The following is a 9,085-nucleotide window of genomic DNA, read 5'->3' on the forward strand; positions in this document are numbered from 1 at the left end:
ACCAGATACTCAAAATGACCCTCGGGCGTATTAAATGCCGTTTTCCATTCATCTCCCTGCCTGATTCTCACCAGATTATACGCACCACGAAGATAAATCTTAGTAAACCAACTAGCCCCCTTAATCCGAGCAAACAAGTCAGAAATCAATGGCAAGGGATACTGAAACTTAACAGTGATCTTATTAAGAAGGCGGTAATCAATACACGGTCTTAGCGAACCATCCTTCTTGGCTACAAAAAAGAACCCTGCTCCCAATGGTGACGACGATGGGCGAATATGTCCCTTCTCCAGGGACTCCTTCACATAACTGCGCATAGCGGTGTGTTCAGGTACGGACAAATTAAATAAACGACCCTTAGGGAATTTACTACCAGGAATCAAATCGATAACACAATCACAATTCCTATGCGGAGGTAGGGCATCAGACTTGGACTCTTCAAATACATCCTGAAAGTCCGACAAGAACTCTGGGATGTCAGAAGGAATGGATGACGAAATAGACAAAAATGGAACATCACCATGTACTCCCTGACAACCCCAGCTGGTTACCGACATAGAGTTCCAATCCAATACTGGATTATGGGTTTGTAGCCATGGCAACCCCAACACGACCACATCATGCAAATTATGCAGTACCAGAAAGCGAATAACTTCCTGATGTGCAGGAGCCATGCACATGGTCAGCTGGGCCCAGTACTGAGGCTTATTCTTGGCCAAAGGTGTAGCATCAATTCCTCTCAACGGAATAGGACACCGCAAAGGCTCCAAGAAAAATCCACAACGTTTAGCATAATCCAAATCCATCAGATTCAGGGCAGCGCCTGAATCCACAAACGCCATGACAGAATACGATGACAAAGAGCACATTAAGGTAATGGACAAAAGGAATTTGGACTGTACAGTACCAATAACGGCAGAGCTATCGAACCGCCTAGTGCGTTTAGGACAATTAGAAATAGCATGAGTAGAATCACCACAATAGAAACACAGTCTGTTCAGACGTCTGTGTTCTTGCCGTTCTACTTTAGTCATAGTCCTGTCGCACTGCATAGGCTCAGGTTTACTCTCAGACAATACCGCCAGATGGTGCACAGATTTACGCTCGCGCAAGCGACGACCGATCTGAATGGCCAAGGACATAGACTCATTCAAACCAGCAGGCATAGGAAATCCCACCATTACATCCTTAAGAGCTTCAGAGAGACCCTTTCTGAACAAAGCCGCTAGTGCAGATTCATTCCACAGAGTGAGTACTGACCACTTCCTAAATTTCTGACAATATACTTCTACATCATCCTGACCCTGGCATAAAGCCAGCAGATTTTTCTCAGCCTGATCCACTGAATTAGGCTCATCGTAAAGCAATCCCAGCGCCTGGAAAAATGCATCAACATTACTCAATGCAGAATCTCCTGGTGCAAGAGAAAACGCCCAGTCCTGTGGGTCGCCGCGCAAAAAAGAAATAATAATCAAAACCTGTTGAATAGGATTACCAGAAGAATGAGGTTCAAGGCCAAAAATAGCTTACAATTATTTCTGAAGCTCAGGAACTTAGTTCTGTCACCAAAAAACAAATCAGGAATCGGAATTCTTGGTTCTAGCATCGATTTCTGATCAATAGTATCTTGAATCTTTTGTACATTTACAACGAGATTATCCATTGAGGAGCACAGAGCCTGAATATCCATGTCCACAGCTGTGTCCTGAAGCACTCTAATGTCTAGGGGAAAAAAAAGACTGAAGACAGAGCTAAGAAAAAAAAATGATGTCAGGATTTCTTTTTTCCCTCTATTGGGAATCATTGGTTGGCTCCTTGTACTGTTATGGCTGGCAATCAGGCAACACAGCGTGCAGTAATCAGCGCACATACAGAGATCTGGCAATAACCAAAAACAATAGGACGAGCTCTGAGACGTGGAATCTCTGTTGACTGCAGTACCTGATCTATCCTCACACAACTATAAGCAGCAGTGGATTGCGCCTATCACTACCTATGCAACTCGGCACTGCCTGAGGAGCTGACTAGCCTGAAGATAGAAATACAAGCCTGACTTACCTCAGAGAAATACCCCAAAGGAATAGGGAGCCCCCCACATATAATGACTGTTAGCAAGATGAAAAGACAAACGTAGGAATGAAATAGATTCAGCAAAGTGAGGCCCGATATTCTAGACAGAGCGAGGATAGCAAAGAGAACTATGCAGTCTACAAAAAACCCTAAAACGAAAACCACGCAAAGGGGCAAAAAGACCCACCGTGCCGAACTAACAGCACGGCGGTGCACCCCTTTGCTTCTCAGAGCTTCCAGCAAAAGTTAATAGCAAGCTGGACAGAAAAAACAGAAAACAAACTAGAAGCACTTATCTAGCAGAGCAGCAGGCCCAAGGAAAGATGCAGTAGCTCAGATCCAACACTGGAACATTGACAAGGAGCAAGGAAGACAGACTCAGGTGGAGCTAAATAGCAAGGCAGCCAACGAGCTCACCAAAACACCTGAGGGAGGAAGCCCAGAGACTGCAATACCACTTGTGACCACAGAAGTGAACTCAGCCACAGAATTCACAACAGGAGGCGCTCCCTCTGCATCCCAGAGCTTCCAGCAAGCAAGACAACAATCAAAATAGCAAGCTGGACAGAAAAATAGCAAACCAAAGAAAAACAAGCAGTCACTGAGCTTCTGCTGGGAAGACAGGTCACAAGAACGATCCAGGAGTGAACTAGACCAATACTGGAACATTGACAGGTGGCATGGAGCAAAGATCTAAGTGGAGTTAAATAGAGCAGCCAGCTAACGAATGAACCTCGTCACCTGTGGAAGGAAACTCAGAAACACCCACAGCCACCAGAGAAAGTCCATGGACAGAACCAGCCGAAGTACCATTCATGACCACAGGAGGGAGCCCGACAACAGAATTCACAACAATTGCCCCATATCTGCCCCATATAGTGCTCTGCACTGTTCATATTGCTCCATATCTGCCCCATATAGTGCTCTGCACCGTTCATACTGCCCCATAGATGCTCGGTATAAATCTGTGCCGCCGCTGCTGCTGCTGCAATAAAAAAAAAAAAAAGCCATACTCACCTTTATTGATTGCAGCTCCCAGCGTCCGGTCCCGGCGTCTCCCCGCTCTGACTGATCAGGCAGAGGGCGCCGCGCACACTATATGCGTCATCGCGCCCTCTAACCTGAACAGTCAGAGCGCAGATAGATGCCGGGAAGATGGAGCGACGCCGGGAAGATGGAGCGGCGCCCGGCGGCTGGAACGCGGACAGGTGAATATTACATACCTACCTGGTCCCGACGTCCGGCTCCCCCTGCCGTCCCACGGTCTTCTGTGCCGCAGCCTCTTCCTCTATCAGCGGTCAACGGCACCGCTGATTAGAGAAATGAATAGGCGGCTCCACCCCTATGGGAGGTGGAGCCGCTTATTCATTTCTCTAATGAGCGGTCCCACGTGACTGCTGAACAGGGGAAGAAGCTGCAGCACAGAAGACCGTGGGACAGGCGGGGAGCGCCAGGATCGCTGGAAGCAGGTAAGTATGCCTCAGCGCCCTCTCCCCCTCACCTGCCGACCCCACCGCTACCGTGACTCGAGTATAAGCCGAGAGGGGCACTTTCAGCCCAAAAATTTGGGCTGAAAATCTTGGCTTATACTCGAGTATATACGGTATATCATTAAATTTTTTGGAAAGCATATGAAGTAAATGTTAAATGTTAGTATCCATTGTAAATTTAGAAAGGTACACTTGTCTCCTGCCTTTTGTTTTCCTCGTAATACTTTTGTCTACTAAGGTTTTAGAAAAGCATTGTTACTTAGCTATTTTTTTTTTTGTGTGCTTTCAGATTCCTGTCAACTGGATTATGTTATGCGGGACTACATCTTGAATTCCTCATCGGACGATCCACTATTTCAGGCATAGTGCGGAATACATGTGTGCAAATATGGGACAAACTACATGAACTTGTGATGCCTGAGCCCAAAATGGAGGATTGGCTGAAAATAGCCCGTGGTTTCTCTGATGGTTGTCAATTTCCGCACTGTATTGGAGCCCTGGATGGGAAACATATCAGGGTGCGTAAGCCGCCGAACTCAGGCACCCAATTCTATAATTATAAGTAGTTTTTCTCTGTAGTTCTGTTAGCTGTAGTTGACCATAACTACAGGTTTATAATTGTAGATATTGTAGATATTGGGGCCTATGGGCGAACTGGAGACTCTAGAGTCTTCATTGCGTCCATTATGGGTCGGCGGGTACGTGAAAACCTGTTGGACCTCTCACCACCACGACAACTCCCAGGCTCCAATGCTGAAGCAGGCCCATATGTTCTTGTGGCAGATGAGGCCTTCCAATTGAGCAGGAATGTCATGAGGCCTTATCCCCGGCGCAACCTGGACCACCAGCGGCGTCTATTTAATGTCAGACTTTCCCGGGCACGGTGACTGGTGGAGTGCGCCTTTGGCATTCTGGCATCCAAATTGCGTGTTCTCCAGTCTGCCATTCAGCTGAGTGAGCAAAATGTAAATGAAGTAATTAAAGCTTGTGTTGTTCTGCACAACTTCACAAGAATTCATGAGTGTTCCTCAGCTGACTGTGTTGAAGGCATTTTGGCTAATGTGGGTAGGCCTACAACACAAGTCCTTCCTCCGCGGCATCCCCTTTCTGGCTTAAAAGTTAGGGATATTTATACAAATTATTTTGTTTCTCCTCATGGAGCTACTCCCAAGATAATGCTGTTTCTTTGTTGCAATGTTTATATATATATATATATATATATATATATATATATATATATATATATATATATCTTCTTCTTTTTTCTCATAATGCCTAAATTACTTAAATTTGTCAACTATGTGTGTTTCTGTGATTTATTTGCCTGATTGTTATCAACCGAGTACATAAAATTGACTTTTGAATAGATATTTTTACTTATGTCAAAAGCCTTTTTTGAGGGGGGTCAAACCCCATATTGACATCATATGGTTTTATATATAAATGTAAGCATCAAAAAAAGTTTTACAAACAAAAACATACCGAAGTGCTATCACAGCAGAATAAAATAAAACATTTTCTTACAGAAAAATATAAAGCCAAGGCTTAAAAAAACAAAATTACATTACAGATTTCTGTAAGGCCGGTTTCACACGTCAGTGGCTCCTGTACGTGAGGTGACAGTTTCCTCACGTACCGGAGACACTGACTCACGTAGACACATTGAAATCAATGTGTCTCTACACATGTCAGCGTGTTTTCACGGACCGTGTCTCCGTGTGCAAAATACGGAGACATGTCAGTGTTCATAGGAGCGCACGGATTACACGGACCCATTAAAGTCAATGGGTCCGTGTAAAACACGTACCGCACACGGACGCTGTCCGTGTGCAGTCCGTGTGCCGTGCACGTGCAGGAGACAGCGCTACAGTAAGCGCTGCCCCCCCCCCCACGTGGTGCTGAAGCCGCCATTCATATCTTCTCTCCAGCAGCGTTGCTGGCGAGAAGATATGAAAAATCCTTTTTTTTTTTTTTCAAGTTTAAAATAAAGATTCCTGTCCCCACCCCCTCCCACCTCCTGTGGGTGGAGCCGCATATTCATCACTGAAATGGGCGGCACCACGTGACCGCTCATACAGGAGAAGGTGCGGCGAGGACAGGACGCTGCAAGGGAGCCGGGTGAGTATTTTATTAACAGCGGGCGGGCGCACAGGGGGTGGGAGGGGGGTGGGGACAGGGATCTTTATTTTAAACACGAAAAAAAAAAAAAAGGATTTTTCATATCTTCTCGCCAGCAACGCTGCTGGAGAGAAGATATGAATGGTGGATTCAGCACCAGATGCAGGGGACAGCGCTTATCTCTAGCGCTGTCTCCTGCACGCTCCGTGTGGTACCCAGTCGGCACACGGGCGGCACACGTGTGCCGCACGTGTGCTACACGGATGCCCTATGTGAGCTCACGGACACACGGACACGGATAATTCCGGTACCGATTTTTCCGGTACCGGAATTATCTGGACGTGTGAGACTGGCCTAAGTTGGTGGAGGTGATGGCAGAAGCTCAGGGTCCTGGTCAGGTGGCCTTTGTTGGGCCAATTGTACATCATCCTGGGAGTATGATGTCTGACCCTGGTCTAAATAATGGCCTTACTCATATTGGCCAGTTGTGTGTTGGCTCAAATAATAAGGGTTTTGACTATGGCCCTCATAATGTTGTAAATAAGGCCTTGCCTCATAACCCCCACCAATATGGCCATGTCGTCCAAACCCAGGTTGGGGCCAGCCTCCAGCACTGGGTCTGGAGAAGTGGCCATATTGGGAATGTTGATGGTATGATGGCATATGGTAATGTGCTGGCCTTAGTGGGTTTTGGGTGGGAAGGGGTAGAGGTGTAGGCACACGTGGAGGGGGTGCTTCAAATACTTGTTGAGCATGCACCTGTTGAGATGATGGAAGGCACAGGAGGTTACGTGTTGACAGCTGCCATCTCTCAATGAACTCAAACAATTCATAAGGTTCATTTGGTGTGGTACATGCATCAATAAGTATTTGAAAACACCCTCTCACACATAGCCTCACCATCATCCTTTGCAGCCCATGCCAAATAATGAAGGACCCCAATGTCAACATTCCTGCGATAGTCTTGCAGCTCTCTCCTTCTGCGGCCACGGCGGGAAATTACAGCAGGCTGTGGGGATGTCTCCAGTGGAACAGTAGGGCAGCTGCTGTTTCCTTGTTCTTCTTGGCTTACAGGATGTGGTCCTGCTGTGGGTGGTGGAGCAGCTTCTTCGCCAGTTGTTGCCGGTTGTTGTGCTTCAACTGAAGTTGATTCAGGAGGGATGTCACTAGGATGTGAAGATGGGCCAGCCACCTCTTCTCGTTCCCCAACCGGATCTATCATGGCCTCCGAGTCTGAGCCGATCTCCCTCTCAGTGAGGTTGGACTGTGTTCTGTTGGTCAAGTTTATGAATATTTTTGTTAAATTTACAATTTGACCTTTAGTAAAGATATGTGTTATGTTTTATGATGTTTTTACTTACGGTCGCAGATCCATTCTGAGGTCCAAAAAGGAAAGTTGATCATAATATATATATTTTTTCTTTTTGGAAGGCGCTGCTGACCCACTCCTGGCCCGCTGCTGTCTTTCGCGCCTATATTGGTCGCGTATGCTGCGCCATCGTCTCATAACATCTTCCACTGCAATGAAAGGGCAAAAAATAATGTATAAGGCCATTGTGCACAGTGGTAACACAATGTGTCAGTGATATTACAGATTTTAATGTGGCCTAGTAACCTGCATTTTTCAAAAAATATCATCAACATAAATATTGTTACCTCCAACAGCACATATATATATTGGAAAATACATAGATATTCCTGCCATAAGGACAGGGTCCTCTCCCCTCTGTAGCAGTATGTCATTGTAAATGATGAGCAGGGCCGTCACTTAAGGTACCTTTGCTTTTTTTGCTTTTTTTTTTTGGTTGCTTTTTGTGACGTAGCAACGATATCGTTACCGAAATCGTTATGCGTGACAGCGACCAACGATCAGGCCCCTGCTGGGAGATCGTTGGTTGCTGGGGAAAGTCCAGCACTTTATTTGGTCGCTGATCTCCCGCTGACATCGCTGAATTGGCATGTGTGACGCCGATCCAGCGATGTCTTCACTGGTAACCAGGGTAAATATCGGGTTACTAAGCGCAGGGCCGCGCTTATTAACCCGATGTTTACCCTGACTACCATTGTAAGGCTGGAGTCACACTCAGCGTAAGACAATACGGTCCGTATATTACAGCCGTAATACGCTGAAAAGTCCCCAAAAAAGTGGTCCGTAGCTCCTCCGTAGGCAGGGTGTGTCAGCGTATTTTGCGCATGGCATCCTCCGTATGTAATCCGTATGGCATCCGTACTGCTTGTTTTTCTCGCAGGCTTGCAAAACGAACATACGGCTATGCAAGGGATCCATGTGTAAAAAAAACAAAACATATATACTGTCTATATATATATATATATGTCAGTAGACACATATATGTATATATATTATTACTTCATACAGCGCTAGATAGCTTTAAAGCCGGTAATTCAATTGCTGGCTTTTGCTATCTCCTTCCTAAAACCCGACATGATATGAGACATGGTTTACATACATGGAAACAGAAACATGTTTCTGTATACCGTGAAGTTTGGTAGAGCAGCTTAGTATACATTTTTTGCAAAAAACGTATCAACCAAATACCCTGTTTTTTTACATCTTTTACTAGCACTTGCGGATTACTGCAATTTTTTTCAAACTGAGTGTTTTTGGTTTTACTATTCTCTTTTGTGTCTTCATGGTTTACATACAGTAAACCATCTCATATGACCTTTTTTTTGCATATTCCACACTACTAATGTTAGTAGTGTGTATATGCAAAATTTGGCCGTTCTAGCTATTAAATTAAAGGGTTAAATGGCGGGAAAAATTGGCGTGGGCTCCCGCGCAATTTTCTCCGCCAGAGTAGTAAAGCCAGTGACTGAGGGCAGATATTAATAGCCTGGAGAGGGTCCACGGTTATTGCCCCCCCCCTGGCTAAAAACACCTGCCCCCAGCCACCCCAGAAAAGGCACATCTGGAAGATGCGCCTACTCTGGCACTTGGCCACTCTCTTCCCATTCCCGTGTAGCGTTGGGATATGGGGTAATGAAGGGTTAATGCCACCTTGCTATTGTAAGGTGACATTAAGCCAAATTAATAATGGAGAGGCGTCAATTATGACACCTATCCATTATTAATCCAATACTAGTAAAGGGTTAAAAAAAAACACAACATTAAAAATTATTTTAATGAAAAAATCACAAAGGTTGTTGTAATATTTTATTCTACGCTCAATCCAATCACTGAAGACCCTCGATCTGTAACAAAAAAAAACAACCCAACAATATACATACCTTCCGAAGATCTGTAAAGTCCCACGATGTAAATCCATCTGAAGGGGTTAAAATATTTTGCAGCAAGGAGCTCTGCTAATGCAGCGCTGCTCCTTGCTGCAAAACCCCGGAGAATGAAGGTAAAGTAGGTCAATGACCTATATTTACCTTCATTTGCG

The sequence above is a fragment of the Ranitomeya imitator genome, chromosome 3, assembly GCF_032444005.1.
Source record: "Ranitomeya imitator isolate aRanImi1 chromosome 3, aRanImi1.pri, whole genome shotgun sequence".
Classification (NCBI taxonomy): domain Eukaryota; kingdom Metazoa; phylum Chordata; class Amphibia; order Anura; family Dendrobatidae; genus Ranitomeya; species Ranitomeya imitator.